Source organism: Panthera onca, chromosome A2, assembly GCF_046562875.1.
Source record: "Panthera onca isolate mPanOnc1 chromosome A2, mPanOnc1 haplotype 2, whole genome shotgun sequence".
Classification (NCBI taxonomy): Eukaryota; Metazoa; Chordata; class Mammalia; order Carnivora; family Felidae; genus Panthera; species Panthera onca.
In genome coordinates, this window is record NC_138340.1 from 96,281,690 (window position 1) to 96,299,706 (window position 18,017).

General features: G+C 36.2%; 1 long non-coding RNA gene and 1 pseudogene across 2 annotated transcripts in view; one reads left to right on the forward strand and one right to left on the reverse strand.

Moving 5' to 3' along the window:
- LOC132679174 (uncharacterized) overlaps positions 1 to 18,017 on the reverse strand; it is a 162,652-nt gene that overhangs the window by 86,924 nt on the left and 57,711 nt on the right. For both annotated transcript variants that reach the window (XR_009609996.2, XR_009609997.2), the window contains exon 3: positions 12,174 to 12,288. This is a non-coding gene — a long non-coding RNA (uncharacterized LOC132679174). The remainder of the gene's footprint in view (positions 1 to 12,173; positions 12,289 to 18,017) is intronic.
- On the forward strand, positions 13,320 to 13,864 carry LOC132679173 (chromobox protein homolog 3 pseudogene; annotated as a pseudogene).

The window sequence follows — 18,017 nt, forward strand, 5'->3', positions numbered from 1 at the left end:
ATTCCTCACTGGGAAAGTGAAATAATAACATTTACCTTATTAGTTGTGAGATTTAAATGAGATACTGTTTGTAAACCACAAAACATGACTTCAGAAAATGGTACTCTATTATCATCATAATTATATGAATTTCATGTATATTTTACAAAAAAAGAATTAAACTTTCTGATTTATTGCTTTTTTTCAAAGATACATTGTGAACAGCTTTCTTTTTTATTTTTTATTATTTTTAAATTTTTTTAAGTTTATTTATTATTTTTGAGAGAGAGACAGAGAGAGAGCACAAGCAGGGGAGGGACAGAGAAAAGGAGAGACAGAATCCCAAGCAGTCTCCATGCCAGCAGCCCACAGCTCAATGTGGGGTTCGAACTCATGAACTGTAAGATCATGACCTAAGCCGAAACCAAGAGTCGGATGCTCAACTGACTGTGTCACCCAGGTGCTCCAGGTTTCTTTTTTAAAAAGTTTTTTTTCTATTTTTTATTTTGGAATTATTATAGACTCACAAGAAGTTGTAAAAATATTATAGAGAGGTCCTGTATACCCTTTAGTTAGCTTCTCCCAATGGTAACATCTTACCTAACAATAATACATTATTCAAATCAGAAAATCGATATTAGTATACCACTAACTAGATTATAGATCTTATTTGCATTTCACCAATTTCAATATACTTATTTCTACAAATCCGTTTGAAATTGCTGCATATGTAAAAAACCACAATGTGTATATTCATTCCTAACTCGGGATATTTATGTGTGTACAAGTGTATATGTGTCTGCTATGTGTTGCCACTATTAACAACGTTGTGATAGTCTCTTCAATAAATGATGCTAGGAAGCTGGATATTCCCAAGCAAAAGAATGGAATTGGACCTCTATATTACATACTTACAAAAATTAACTGGACATGGATTAAAGACTTAAATATAAGACCTGAAACTGTAAAATTCCTAGAGGAAAACATAGGGGAAAACCTCCTTGACATTGATCTTTGCTATAAATTTTTGAAAATGACACCAAATGTTCAACAAAAGCAAAAATTAAAAAAAAAAGTGGTACTATATCAAACTAAAAAGCTTCTGCACAGCAAAAGAAACAATCAATAAAATGACAAGGCAACCTATGGAATGAGAGAACATATTTGCAAGCCATCTATCTGATAAAGCATTAACATCTAAAATACGTAAGGAACTCAGGCAATTCAATAACAGAAGAACTCAAATAACCCTATTAAAGATAGGCAGAGGATATGAATAAATATTTTCCAAAGAAGATATCCAATGGCCAACAGGTACAGGCTCGACATCACTAACCATCAGAGAGATGCAAATCAATACCACAATGAAATATCACCTCATATCTGTTAGGATATATATTATTAAAAAGATGAGCTAAGTGTTGGTGAGGATGTGGAGAAAATGAAACACTTGTGCACTGTTGGTGGAATGTAAATTGGTACAGCTACTATGGAAAACAGTATGGAGATGCCTCAAAAATTAAAAATACATATACCATATGATCCAGTGTATATACAGTCTCCCTTCTGGTATATATACAAGGACATGAAAACAGGATCTTGAAGAGGAATATGTATGCTCATGTTCACTGCAGTGTTATTCACAATAGCAAAGATATGGAAACAACCTGTGACCACCAATAAGTGAATGGATAAAGAAAATGTGGTGTATATACATATACATATACATATACATATACATATACATATACATATACATATACATATACATATGAATATTATTCAGCCATAAAAAGAAGGAAATCCTGCCTTTTGTGACAACATGGATAGATGTTGAAGACATTATGCTAAAAGTAAGTCAGAGAAAGACAAATACTGTATGTTTACATACAGTATGTATGTATTTAGATTATGTGGAATCTAAAAAGGCCAAACTTATAGAAATATAGAGTAGAATGGTGGTTGCCAAGGGCTAGGGGTTGGGAGAAATGGGAAAATGTTGGTCAAGGGATACAAACTTCCAGTTTTTAATTTATTTTTAATTGCATCTATTTATTTGTTTATTTATTTATTTATTTGAGAGAGAGAGAGAGAGAGAGAGAGAGAGAGAGAGAGAGAATGAGCATGAGTGGGGAAGGGGCAGAGAGAGAGACAGAGAGAGGGAGAGAGACAGAATCTTAAGCAGGTTTTACACCCAGTATGGAGCCAGAGGTGGGGCTGGATCTCAACATGTGAGATCATGACCTGAGCCTTAATCAAGAGTCAGGCACTTAGCTGACTGAGCCACCCAGGAACTCCCCAACTTCCAGTTTTAAGATGAATATGTTCTGGGGATCTTATGTACATCATGGTGACTGTAGTTAACGATACTCTATTATATACTTGAAAGTTGTTAAGAGAGTGAATCTTAAATGTTATCACTAAAAAAATATGAGGTGAGGATGTGTTAACTAATCTTATTGAGGTAATCATTTCACAATGTATATAACACATATGTGTATCTATATATGTGTGTGTGTTGCATATATTAAACTTACATGTTATATGTCAATAATATGTCAATAAAGCTGGAAAAAATAAATACTATGATTAGGAGTTCCTGGGTGGCTCAGTCAGTTAAATCTCTGACTTTGGCTCAGGTCATGATCTCACGGCTCCTGGGTTCGGGCCTAGCTCAGAGCCTGGAGCCTGCAGCCTGCTTCAGACTCTGTCTCCCTCTCTCTCTGTACCTCTCCCCACTCACTGTCTCTCTTTCCTTCAAAAATAAACATTAAAAAAATACTGTGATTAATATTCTAGTAGCTAATCACCAGTGTATCCTTAATTATTTAAGAAAATTCCTGGAACTGTAATTATTAGGATAAAAGGTTTGCACAGTATTATGATTTTAGATATATATTGCCAAATTGTTGCAGAAGGACTTATCAGGTCATACTCTGACATGAAGTATATGAGAATGTCTACTTTTTCAAATTTTTTTCAGCAGTGAGGACTATCATTCTTTCTTTGTCATCTTTACTCATTTGGTAGATTGAGGGATTACTGTTTTAATTTTAATTTCTTTGATTAATAATGAGGATAAACATTTTTGTTTATTTATTAATCATTTGTATGTCTTCTTTGTATGGTTGTCAGTTCAAGCCAGTTTGTCTGACTCTTTAACACGCGCGCACACACACACACACACACACCCCACTGTTCCATGCCTCTCCCATCCTGTATTTGTGCACAGTGGTTTTTGTTTTTTGTTTTTTTTTAATGGGTCAGAGTGCAGGAACTTAGATTTTCCCCTTTGTAATCATCTTGTTAAATTCAGCCAAATGTTTCAGCTGTTTGGCTCCTGAGTCTCATCCTGTGTTTGCTGTCCTTTCTGTTTTGTTTTAACTGCAAATCTGGTAAATTTGCAAAATATCTTTTTATTTTCAGTTTTCAAAAAAGTGGTAGCAGGACAGGGCTCTGCGCAGAGCCTGTGGCATTCCCTCAGGAACTGGCCCTGTCTTGACATCAGTCCATTAATTAGATGGGTTGACAGGGTTACTTTCTAGTAGACAGAGCTGTCACCACCACTGTGGATGATGTTGGAATCCGGAATCTCTCAGCCTCAGGGTTAATCACTGTGACTGTATGTTCAGGTCCACTGAAGCAACAGGATTACAAAGTTTCGATTTCTCTTTTGGCCATAAACTTCTAAGAAGTTGGTGACAGTATCTCACTCATTTCTTTATGTCTCTCTTTATCCCTCCCCCAGGTTCCTCCATAGCAGCCATTCAATTTTAAGGGTATAAAATGGAATATAAACTTTCCCCACTGCTTTGCACATAGGGACAAATGACTCACCTCCTTTCCCTCCCTCCCCTCCACTGCAGTTAGGCCTATCAATCCTACATCAAAGTGGCCATATATGCACAATAAAACTGCAATTAACTGGACTCCAACGTGAGAAATCTCATGTTATACACTCCACTGGTTAAAAAAAAAGGAAGTTGCATAAAAAACCCTTATACCCTGTATTTTTTCAAAGACTAATTTCTTTCTTGTTTTCTTTAATTATGGATCTATAAGTATGAATTTATTATTGAAAGATAAAACTGAGGCACTGGCAGTTTCTAGGTCAAAAAATAAAGGTGAAATTATCTTCTATAATGAGAAAAGTATCCCAATAACACCTTAACAGATATTGTCAAGGAGGCTTGAAACTGAAAAATAAATGTCTGGTTATTCAAAACATCAGCCTCCAACAGTCTAGTTAATTGAGACTATATTCTGCTTTTTCTGAAGTCTATAGCTTTGTCATGGTTTCAGACTATGAGCATTTTGGTCATGAGTTATTGGCCTGAGTCTAAAATCTGCATTTCTCGCCTGAGCACTTTATAAACTGCCTCATCAAATCCTTACAACAAGTGCACTCTGAAATGCACAGAACTTTTTTAGAGGAAAATAATTTACAGGGACTTCTAATGCTGAGGTCAACTATTATTTTTTTTTAATTTAAAAAAGTGTTTATTTCTTTATTTTTGAAGAGGGGAGAGGCTAAGAGGGAGGGAGACAGAGAATCCCAAGCAGGCTCTGTGCTGTCAGTGCAGAGCCTGACTCAGGGTTCGAATTCATGAACCATGAGACCATGACCTAAGCTGAAACCAAGAGTCAGATGCTTAAGTGACTGAGCCACCCAGGCACCCCTAACTTGATTCTTTTGATTTTGAGCACTGTGACCAAAGTTTGAATCATTATCATTACCGGTATCATTAATTTTCCTCTTAATGATCTTGTTTTTAAGATTGACCCAATCATTTGAATGCACCCCAAAACAATATTGAAAACTCTACTAGAGTTGTTTTATAACAAATCCTTCGCAGTAGGTTTGCTATTACTTCCACTGCTAATACCATACAAGATGGTAAATGTGGTCCTGGCTGCTGTGGGTGGGTTCTTAGAGTCTGGTTTCCCTTTATTACCATACATTGTGTGATGGCTGGGTTTTCCCACCACTTTTCTGTACTTAAATGACTCTGAACCTCTAATTTGTGCTATCTGCCTTGAGGCCTTTTGGCTTTTCATGTGGTGAGAATGAGATTGTAAACTAGAGTATGGGCACTAATGTTACTTGGTGGTGGCGATAGGCTGGTCATCCAGATAATCCCAACAAATGTTTATATTACACTTAAGCATTTTTTTCAATGAAGTGGAAATTCCAAATTAAAAGTTTCTAAAACACTTTAGAGGGGTTGACCTTTTAGAAACATTTTTAAACAGCTTTAGGATATAATTCATATATCATAAAAGTTATGAATTTAAAATGTAAAATTCAATGTATAATATATTCACAGACATATGCAACCATCACCACAATTTTAGAACATGTTTATCACCTCAAAAAGGAACCTTGTACTCCTTAGTTATTATCTCTCTATTCCTTTATCTTCTCCTTCCCTCCTCCGCTTACCCTAAGCAAACACTAATTTACTTTCTGTCTCTCTTTTCTATTCTAGACTTTCATAGAACAGAATCATATAATATGTGGTCTTTTGTGACTAGGTTTTTTCATGTAGTATAATGTTTTCAAATGTACCCATGTTGTGGCATGCATGAATACTTCATTCCCTTTTATGGTCAAATAATATTCCATTGTATGGATGTATGTTCCACATTTTAATTATCCATGCATCAACTCTTGAACATTTGGGGTGTTTCCACTTTGTAGCTACTATGAATAATGTTGCTATAAACATTCATGTACAATTTCTGTGTGGACATATGTTTTCACTTCTCTTGGGTATATATCTAGGAGTACAATTACTGGGTCAAATGATAACTCTATGTTCTATTGTTTGAGGAAGTGCATACTATTTTCTGAAGAGTTGCACCACTTTATATTACCACCAGCAGTATATGAGGGCTCCACTTTCTCCATGTCATTGGCAATACTTGTTATTATCTGACTTTTAAAATTTTTGTCATTCTAGTTGGGATAAAGAGGGATCTCACTGAAGTTCTTAAACTGTGTTCAGTACTAATTTTGTTTGTCTATTTTTGTTTCACCATTTCTTGCTCTTTTTAAAGTGAAAATAATTCCCCCTTTCTTTTAGCTGAACAGTATAAATTTATTTAAAGTCTGCATCAGACTATTTCATAAATTATTTTCATCTGGGGTAAATTAATGTTCTAATTATTTTGTGTTTCTTAATATTATATTTCCTCAGATATTTTGTAATTTCAGTGTGTAGGCTCATTTTCAGTTGGAGGTATGTGATTAAGACCTTTCCTATACTGTGCTCACATCTCCCTGTTCAACATTTGGTGGTGGCTTCATTTTGTTCACCATGTACCTCTATCAAGAACCAGAATTTATAATGGCATTTGGAGGACTTGCCCTAAAAGATGATGCTGGAGATATGACAGATCCAGTTAGTGAGCCAGCAGGAGACTTCATCAAGAAGCTGTATATGGTCTGTAGACTTTCACCTTGTTAAGAGCATAGTCCTAGTCATTGGTCACTAATAGTTTTTCCCAGTTTTCTGTCACAGGTCACAGATCATATGGTCAGAGGGACTGATAATATAGAGGATTGAGAATGCAAGTGGGGAGAGGGCCCAACTTGCTCTTTAACTTTACATACTAAAACTGTCATGTGTCCATTAACTCCAGCACTGCTCAGAGCTTTGTGTTTTAAATCCTTTTCGATTTTATCGTTCAAGTGGTTGGAGCAGAGGGGCTGTGTGAAAGAATGGACTCCCTGCATCATCTTGACAAGAAGTCTTCATTTTACTTAAGGAAGGAAAGCTGGGGGGTGGGGTAATCTTGCAGCAGAAGCTAGAGAGAGCTAACAGTTCTCCAGGTAAGTAAGGACAGTGGATCATTTGTTTTTGCCTTCCCAGCATTCTTTCTCACATTAGGTGACCCCAGATTTCCTTTGGGAACCTTCTCTCCCCTCTGACGTCAGTCAGTATGATTTGGAGTTTGGTTCATCCTACTCCTATAGCATCAATATGTGTCTCAAGGCCTGGCCACAATAATTGGTTCAGGGATGAGCAAATAATCCAAGTTGTCCAATGAGATCCCTCCTTGTTATTTTTCTATCAGTAAAAAGATCTCTGGTCTATATATCTCCGGGTCCCAGAATCCTCACTTATTATTCACCTGTAAAATGAAGATGAATAATAGTATTTGTTTCATAGAGAATCAGGAGCTAAGAGTAAATAAGATAAGGCAGGTAGAGCATTTAGCACAGATTCCAGCTGGGACCACCATCATTGTTATTATGATTCCATGTAAAATGTATTTATTTATGTATTTATTTTAATGTTTATTTATTATTGAGAGACAGACAGAGCATGAGCATGGGAAGGCAGAGCGAGGGAGACACAGAATCTGAAGCAGGTTCCAGGCTCCGAGGTGTCAGCACAGAGCCCAATGCGGGACCCAAACCCACAAACCGCAAGATCATGACCTGAGCCGAAGTCAGACACTTAACTGAGCCACCCAGGCGCCCGAGATTCCATGTAAAACTTAGAGGAGAGAGACATCACCTTGCATTGGTCTTACATATGGTAAGATTTTAAGTGGATCTTAGGTGTTTGATGGAGAACAGAGTAAAAGTATTACACTAAGGTAGAAGAGAGCAATGTGGCAGTAGGCTATGGGAATTGTAAAGAGGAGGGTCAGGTGAAAACTGAGGGTGTGTGTGCAGTGGACTACATACGGGAAGCTCATTGACACCTGAACCAAAAAAAAAAAAAAAAATGGGACTTTGTTTCAAAGGTACTGAGCAGATCTTTGATTGGAAATTAACATTAGTGACATGGGATGACTTATAATGAATAACTCTTCTATAGGCAGAGGAGAAGTAAGCAATCACCCCAGGTGCTCCTTTACTGTAACCTCTTGATGACTTAAACCCAAAACACACATAGGAGATGGCCCAGGAGCCCAAAGGAAGAAAGTGAGCCGGAGAACACCTTCCTTCTCCACATTGGACTCAGAGCCCATGTTTCAGTTTTTGTTATTTTAAGCAAGTCAGCTTTCCTTTATCTCTAGGCCATGTACCTGTGTGTGTGTGTTGTGTGTGTGTGTGTGTGTGTGTGTGTGTGTGTGAGACACACACACATGTACATATGTACTTTTAGCAGTGTGTTAAGTTTATACAAAAATACATTTTTTATACAAATTTGTGATTTGTACAAAATCACACAGCAATTCTAATGATTTATGAATTTGTTATAGTTGGTTGTATCCCCATGCTTTTACTATTCTTTTCTTAAATTAATAGATCATTGTAGGGACTCCAGCAAGATGCAGACAAGCAAAACTTAGCCTCTTTTGCAATAGGTGAAGACATGGCATCAAGTATCTACACTGGAACAGTGACTGCTCCCTTTTGAGAATAAATGTGTTCCATACTTGGCTACAGTTGTCATCATTACTTCTTGCTATTCTCTGACCCTGAGTCTGTGTGTCAATGATGTTTATTATCACACTAGCGCTATTGTTTTGCTTCTAGTCAGTTCCATATATTGATTTTCATTCCTTACTTGGCCCTGTAGACATTTTAGCTTATGACTCATGGATAAAACCAATTTCTATTTTTCCTATCTGAATTTGAATTTTTATAGGTATTTCTTCTAAGTATTCTACGACAAGCTAAAAAGCAGCATTAATTATCCTAAGTTCTGAAAACCCAAGGTCAGGCCAACTCTTGGTTATAACACATGTATACCACCTTTCTTGGCCTGGCTGATTTTGTGTATTCATTGAGACAGGGTATCTGCCAGGAGTTGTTTTCGATCTGATGGCAAGCCAACAGATGATGTCAAATCATGCCAACATGTGCCAAGTTGTCACCTCTGCATCCCTGTTTATCAGGGATTTCATTGTACAAGTCCCCTGTCTACTATTATGTCATATTTTCTTGCTCAGATAAAAGTCTATGCCCAGATGAAAAAATTCTTAAGAAGTTGCTATTTTTACCCAATTCCCTAAACCACATATGAGTGACAAATATTTCCATAGGATTAATGAATAGGTGTTTCAGCCTCCTCCGCCCTTATTAAATACTAGCTTTTTCTTTCATACTTGGAACTATGTTGAATTTGTGGATGAGAAACATTTTCCATATGTAATGAATCCAAGGACTTTTTAACCTATTAGATTTCGTTGCATATATTGGTCACTCTTTTAAGGAATTGTTTCTAATCCAGCCAAGAATGAAATAACCTGAGAATCTGGTACGCCTTCATTTAGAATATTTTCTTATTTTTGAGTAATAAATATAGGGAATATTTCTTGATAAGATCAAGAATTGACCAAGGGAATCAAGTAGCTTTAGCCATCCTTATTTTTATCATTTGCCAAAAAATTTCCTTAGCTTCATAGAAACCACATAGAAACCAAATGACTTGGTTTTCTTTCCACTTCTCTAGGCAACAAACCAATTTTTTAGTTTCCATGGACACCCAGTTGAGCAACAGTAGTTAGATCTGTAAAAACTGCTATCTGAATTGGAGTCTGATGGTGACCTACCCAACAGCACTGGGATGGCAATTCAGGCTTGACCCTCTAAGGGACCAATATGTATGAGATTGCACGTGAGCATCTGGGACAGTGCCAATATTTTCCCTAGTTATTTTCCAGTTTCTTAATTTGTGGAGGTTCACAAATTATTATAGACCTTGTCTTGATATCTAGGTAGTTAGGAAGCTCCAAAATAAGGCAATGGGAATAGTAATAAAACAGGTCTGCTTGAAAGAGATTTACTTTATACTTGGTTAAGCAAGAGGCCTCACATACTGATGGCTATGTTAGCTCAGTTGAGAAATAATACATATTTGGAAACCCTTGTGGAAAGCCCAAAATACACTTGAAATGAGAGAAGTCATAGACTCATGCTTTAGTGCATACGAAGGATAGCTTTGAATCTAAGCAGTCACCACAAAGTCTGACTATTTAGGCTCGGCAGAAATATAAGAAACAATTGAATTAAATTGTATCATGTACTAATTCTCCAAGGTTCTGCTCCCTCCCAGCCTGGTATAGAATGAGTGATTATTTGAAAAGATTAATCTGGCTTCCTGTTTTGAATATTCTGTTCTTTACTTTCACTTGCATTGTGTAAAATTCTCCATTTCTCAGTTGCTCCAAAATGAACAATTTAACAACTGACTCTTGCAGACCGTTAATCAGTATTGGAAATGTTGGAAAAGAAAGGCATTGAAAAATAGTGAAAATGATATTTTAATTCTCATTATGGGACACAACTCTGCCATAAATATGTCAGACCTTTATAGGTATGCTATTTCTCTCTTCTCGGTCTCTGTGTCTTCATCCATAGAGGGAGGGAGATGGTTGCTAAAATTCCTTGTAGCACTAATGTTCTACTACTTAGTGAAAAATCAATTTTAATTCCGCATACAACAGAGACCATGTCATGATCTTGAGACATCTAGCTCCTCACAGGAATAAAATCTTCAGGCTCATGGTCACAGGGAATTGAATGAAAGAATTTATTTTGTATTTTCCGAAAAGCCTCTAATCACTTCTATTTTTCTTGTGCTATAGAAGCTTTCCATGAATACCATAGAAAATGGATTCCTGGGGAAGGGGGAGTGGGTATTTATCAGACTTTTATTTTTGCTTTGCTGGTAGGAATTTGAGATGGAGAAATAGAAATGGAATTTAAAAACAATTTTTAAAAAGAAGAGATAGTAATGAATGGTACTTAGCTAGAAATCAGCCAGAATTTTGTGGATGTGTAATGAATTGATGATTGAGGTGATACATTTTGTAAATCAGGCATAGGAGAAAGATTTAGGAGAAATGTTGCAGAGGAACTTTTGGCTTTACAAACCCAAGGACACATTTACATGCCTTAGTTCTTTGACAGGACTTTGACAGTTCCTTAATTGTGTGCAGTTTCCCATCTCACTAAAGTAACCTGGGCAAATAGGGAGGGAAACGCCTCCCAGGTGGAAATAACACCGTGAACAGAGCTTGAAAAGTATGAGACAGTATGGTGTGTGAGGCAGCGCAAAGAGTTTGTTTAGTCCTCTTGGAGGATAAAGTATAGAAGGAGGCTGGATCATTCAGAGTTCAGGTGCAGATAACAGAAACCCCGTCAGCAATTTTAGCAATTTCATATTTGTTGAATATTAAATGAATTCTGTAGTGCTAAATAAAAAAAAACAAGATACAAAAAATGCATATATAATTTAACATGATCCCAGTTGTGGTAACTCTGTTTCTCGTCTCTCAAGCTGAAAGGAAATACCTTAAAATGTTAACATTAATTGTCTCCGGGAGGTGGAATAGCGTATGATTTTTATTTTCCTTATGCTTCTGGGGCTTTTCTAAAGTTGAGCTTCCATTACTTTCGCAAGCAGACTAAAACCTAATAAATCCTCTTTTAAAAGATTCTTTTCCACACAGGGAACTCATTGGTACAAACATTTTTAGAAAATATCACTCTAAGGCATATAGCATCTTCTCTTGCACTTCTGGCAGAGAAACATGATGCTAAATGCTGAAGGGTTTTAGTTGGGATGGTGGATGTGCTGGAAAGAAAGGTGGTTATAGCAGCTTCAGCCAGCAGCCAGCCTATGATACACAGCCTAGAAATGCCTCCTTATAATGAAGCAGCAGAAGGGGAAATTAAGGAATCAATCCCATTTACAACAGCACCAAAAACCATAAGATACCTAGGAATAAACCCAACCAAGGAGGTGAAAAGATCTGTACTCTGAAAACTGTAAAATATCATTCAAAGAAATTGAAGATGACACAAAGAAATGGAAAGACATTCCATGTTCATGGATTGAAAGAACATTGTTAAAATGTCTATACTACCTAAAGCAATCTACACATTTAATGCAATCCCTATCAAAATACCAACAGCATTTTTCACAGAGTTAGTGCAAATTTGTATGGGACCACAAAAGACCCTGAATAGCCAAAGCAACTTTGAAAAAGCAAAGCAAAGCTGAGGCATCACAGTTCAAGTTATATCACAAGTTATATACTTCAAGTTATATTACAAAGCTGTAATGATCAAGACAGTATGGTACTGGCACAAAAATAGACAGGTCCATGGAACAGAATAGAAAACCCAGAAATGAATCCACAACTTTATGGTCAATTAATCTTCAATAAAGCAGGAAAGAACTTCCTTATAAATACGTTTTATGAAACTTCAGGAGTTCGCTTACCTTTATCATTTGACCACTAGCAGTCTCGTGATAAAACAAGGTCAAAGACAAGAAAGATAAATTCCCCAGGCAGCTCCCAGCACTGCTCTGTCAGGAAATGATCACCAAAGATGCCCTGATGAGAAAAGGAAAGCAGTCATATGTGAGTGTTCTTGTCAAATGTAGGTAATTCCTCAGTCACTGGTGAGCCTTAAATACATTTGACTTCTTTCCTCCTTGAATCAGAAAGAAAATCAGGGTAGAGGTGGGCCTTCAGAGTGAGGGCAGAGAAAGGAAGGCCTGTGAAAATGAGGGTCAAAGGTGTCTGAAGAATTGGGAGAGCTCTCTGGACAAAGATGTGACTTTATTACTGTCCCCAAAATATGAGGGGCATTTGTCCTGAGAGCCCTCCATTCTGCTTTTCTGCCTTTGTGGAGAAACGCAGTGACTGGATGTTGTGTGCAGTGATGTGTGATGTGGCAGGAGGAGTAGGGCCAAGGCCAGAGGAGACATGGGGAGACCCAAGGTAGCCCTCATAGCTCACTTTGCCAGGACATTAGGATTGCATCTTACAGCCTAAAACATGAAAATTAAAAATAAAATGTCCATGGGTGCCTGGGTAGCTCAATCAGTTAAGTGTCAGACTCTTGGTTTCAGCTCAGGTCATGATCTCCCAGTTCATGAGTTCAGGCCCCATGATGGGCTCTGCCTTGGCAGCATTGAGCCTACTTGAAATTCTCTCTCTCCCTCTTTCTTTCTGCCCCTCCCCTGCTTGTGCACTCTCCCTCTCAAGATAAATAAATAAACATTAAAAAAATAAAGTGTCCAGTAACATGAAAATTAAAAATAAAAAATGGAACTTGAACTTCAATGCGCTGGAGAAGTGAAACATCTGGGGACATCTTGGAGAAGGTGGATAATAGCTTTCCAGGTTTGTAATAAAAAACGCTCTCTGAGAGGAGCACCTGGGTGGCTCAGTCGGTTGAGCATCTGACTTTGGATCAGGTCATGATCTCACTGTTTGTGGGTTCAAGCCCTGCGTCAGGCTCTGTGCTGACAGCTCAGAGCCTGGAGCCTGCTTCGGAATCTGTGTCTTCCTCTCTCTCTGCCCCTCCCCCACTTGCACTCTGTCTCTCTCGCTCAAAAATAAATAAACATTAAAAAAAAATGGCCTCTGACAAAACTACATTGCAAAGGAAAGAACCTGAATGGAAAGTGTAAAAAAGTCAGAGGCAGACAGAGCCTAAAGAATTTGTGGTGGAAAGAGCACATGACTGATGCATAGTGACTGGGAAAGCAGAGGAGTACTTCCTGAGCGGAAGGTAATACACATGCTGACAATATTGGCAACCTGAAGAAAAATTACGTTGTCTGGAGTTAACAGAAATATTTCTTAATTCTCAAAGAGCTGGTAAAGAAAAAGATGGTACAAAAAGGAAATCTTTGTCTGTCAGTGAATCTGATAGCAAATCAAAGGAAAGAGCTACTGCTGGCAAACCAAGAGGTTTTGCCAGAGGTCTAGATCTCACATGAATAATCAGTGCTGCAGACAGTAGTGGAGAATTAATACTTCTCAAGAAATGGAAAGATTCAGATGGGGCAGACTTGGTACTGGCAAAAGAGGCAAAAATATGAAGTGTTGTCAGATTGCAATCCCTTTTTATGAAAAGAGACTAATTTGGCATTCTTGTACAGAAAATGAAGCTCAATAATTGTTTGCAACTATATATGCAATTATATTATAGAATTATATATATACATATATATGCACACATATATATAAAATCTGTGTCTTGGTTTTTGATTTATTAGTGTGAAGAAATAACCACATTCTAATGAGAATCAAATTTGATATGTTTGTTTTGAAGTAGTATTGAGGAAGTTGGGGTTTTATCTACAGCACTGGTAGCTTTGAACAAATAAATAAGGCTTTCTTAGTTGCTTCCTTTATCAGGAAAGAACATTTGATATCATGGTTTACTATTTCCTTTGCATTAGAGAACAGCTTTTCTAAAAGTTGGGGGAAGATCTCCATAGTCATTACTCAATCAGAATTTCTGGTTAACTCATAAATGCTTAATGACCAGTCTGAGATTTTTTTGTTTGTTTTCTCGTGTGCATACACATAAAATACCTACATAAATGGTTTTCTTTTTTTAACTTTCACCAAAAGAAAAACAAAAACACCATTTCACAACCATGGATAAACCTGTGTTTCTGGAAGGCCATCATTCTAAGCAACCCATGAAATAAACCATTTAATATTTTAAATTAAATATTTTAATTTAATTAAAATAATATCTTAATATTTTAAACTATATTTTAATATTTTAGATTAATATTTTAATATTAAATTATTTAAAATTTACATTATATTAAATTATTTAAATTAAATTAGAATTAATTTAAATTAATATTTTAATTTAACATTTTAAATTAAATAGATGATTCTGTCATTAATTGAACAATTTAAATGTATTGTAAACAACTTAGACAATTCCAATTGGACAATTTCAAAACAGCCATATCAGAATCCATATGTATATCTATTGTCATTTAATGCCATTTGCAAAACTCCTAACAGGAAAACTTTTATCAGTATCAACCATCTCCCCACCTAGATGAGAAAACTAGACAAATCCTGGTGTGTATTCATTAGCCAAGCAGGACTTAGCTAAATGGACATCTAAAGGTTTCCTCTAGCAAAGCTTTCCTTTATAGGCAGTTGGAAAAATCTGTACTATATTGACTAAAAGTTTAATGTGTAAGACTTTGTTCATAGAAACCTAATCAGATGGTTAGAGATGTTGGCAATTTAGGACCTGCTGGAGTAAATGGGTAAACAGACTTTGGTAATCTAAACTATCAATTTGCATGTTTTTCTTTACACACAACTCATTCTTTACATGTAAGGCTCAATCTTTTCAGTGTTTGGGTGACTGGTTCAAAGGAAGCCTGGAAAAACATAACTTTGTAGTGACTAAAATGCTATCCAACTATATATTGTTTATTGTAAATAGTGGTGAACAGTGGTTAATAATTTTATATTTTAAAAAATGAATATGTGGGTTGCTGACGGGGAGGTGGATGGGAGATGGGCTAGATGAGTGATGGACCTTAAGGAGGAGCACTGGGTGTTAAATGTAAGTGATGAATCACTGAATTTTAATCCTGAAGCCAACACTATATGTTACAATATATGTTAACTAACTTGAATTTAAATAAAATCTTGAAAGAAAAAAATTAAAACGAAAAGAAAGCTGAAAAATAACACCTGAAACATATTCTCTTACAAATTTTGAAAAAATAGGGGCGCCTGGGTGGCTCAGTCGGTTAAGCAGCCAACTTCGGCTCAGGTCATGATCTCGTGGTCCGTGAGTTCGAGCCCCGTGTCGGGCTCTGTGCTGACATCTCAGAGCCTGGAGCCTGTTTCAGATTCTGTGTCTCCCTCTCTCTGACCCTCCCCTGTTCATGCTCTGTCTCTCTCTGTCTCAAAAATAAATAAACGTTAAAAAAAATTTAAAAAAAACACAAATTTTGAAAAAATAAATAACTTTCACCATCTTAAAAAAAATTTGAACTTCTACATCTGAAAATCAGCAGTATGTTATAAAATTTTTGCTTTTAATGTCTTCCTTTGTTAATTAAAGAGTTATAACCAAACACTTGAAAATGTATTTCTTCAAATGTTCCTGGGACCCACTGTAATTCTTTTGCTATGGGAATAATTTCACCCTTTAATTTATCAGCTTGCAAATTTATCTTTAGGTAGTTAAGTGTTCTGTGTGTGTCCCCCACCCAAACCTCCCTAGAATTTTTAGGAAGATTTCTGGTCACTCCAGCATAGCTCTTCAGCCTCCAGGAGTTTACCCTTAGCCTCTATATCTCCTCAACTGGACCATCAGATCACAGAGGCTACCATCATTGGGTAAAACTATGGGAATGCAGTCCTTATTGCCTGCTTTGAGTCAGGGGTAGCAAGTGTAACAGGGAATAAGGAAGGTCTTCTATCTATGAACAAAGTTTTAGTCATTGCAGACAAAACTTATATATGCTTTTTCCTTGGAAATGTCATACATGTAATTAAGTTCTAGAATGCTATGGTGATGATGTTTAACCACTGTTTGTGGTTAAGTGAGTTTTAGTGGCTCACCTGGGCACTGAACTTTGAAAGTTGTTATATACATGTGCATATATATGTTATATATGTATTATGTATCTAGTTATATGCTATATTTTTGTATAGAATTTTCGTTGAACCAACCATTTAACCTGAACATTTGATTAAGAACAATGTATTGGCAATTACCCTGGATAATAGGATTTGCCACATTTAAAATTGAATGAATGAAGTGATGTAGGAGTTATATGTTCATAGATAAAATGTTTTTAAAAATCATGTTTCTAGAGTATAAAATGTGATCATTGATCTGAGTTCTCTCATTTTATGAATTGTCCTTAACATTTAGTTGAACAATAACTCATAGTTACTGAATCATTCAATTTTGTGTGGGCAAAAGTGGCCTCATAAATAATTTAAGTCTTTCAGTAGTTTTAAAAACTGTTTTTGTACCCCAAGGGAATTCCACATATTTGTGAATAATTAGTGAAATTCTAAATGGACTGTTGATTAAAATATGTTTTTAAGGCATTCTTGAAAATTTTAAGAATCTTGATATATATCAGTATTCAAAGGTGAGATGTCCATAATTATTTTGAGGAGATTTTTCTAAAGTCTGAAATAAAAGAATTTAGGAACTTTGAAATAAAACCTGGGCAATTTAGTTCTTGGAAATGAATTTTAGAATATATTTAAGATGCCATTTTCAACACTTAAACGCTATGATTTATTTCCAACAACAGTTTATTAAGGTATGTTTGTCAATAGATCATTGTTCTTTTTGTAAAATTTATTTTAGAGAGAGTGTGTGCACAAGTGGGGGAGAGGGACAGGGGGGAAGAGAGAGAGAGAGAGAGAGAGAGAGAGAGAGAGAGAGAGAGAGAATCTTAAGCAGACTCCACACCCAGCATGAAGCCCAACATGGGGCTCAATCCCATGACCCTGGAATCATGACCTGAACCAAAATCAAGAGTTGGACACTCAACTGACTAAGCCACCCAGGCACCCCAATCATTGTTCTTTTTAAACATAGTTTTAACCCAGATGAGAAGTTGATTGTTGCATTAGTTTTTGAGTTCTGAGATTTATAGACAGGTACCATTTATACTCTTTTCCACACACAGAGAAAAAAAAGTTATTTTGAAACAGAAAACTGCTTCATTCCATAAGCATGCCATTAATGCATGATCCAAGATGTCATTGTTTGGATGAGATAATCAAATTCCTACATGAATCAACTGAAAGCAGCTGCTTAGTTTAGGAATGATTTGAAGATATGTAAATTGAAGAGAGTTGATTGAAAGAGAGGAAGAAAATGAGTAAGTGTAAGGCTATTACTGAAAACGCAAAATGATTAAAAATCATCATTATGACTACTAGACCAATTAAAATATTTTATGCTCATTTGTTTTTCAAGGAACTGCCTCCAAGTGAAAGCACAGCTCTAGGTCTTCTATTAACAAGTACATGTTTGATATTGACAGATGTACATGCCGTCATTTTTGAGACTATGAGTTTAAAACCTTTGGGAATCGTCAAAGAATGAATGAACTAACATTCTTTAAAAATACCAGTGCAAGAAAGTTTGTTCACAATAATAATTCATGTTTATAAGGTGCCTTTCATTCAACTCTTAAGACTCTGTGTATAGATGTGTTTAAATATGCATGGTCATATATCACTGTCTTCATACATCATAGCCCAAATGTTTCAATTCCTTGGACATAAAGCAACTCTTTATTTCG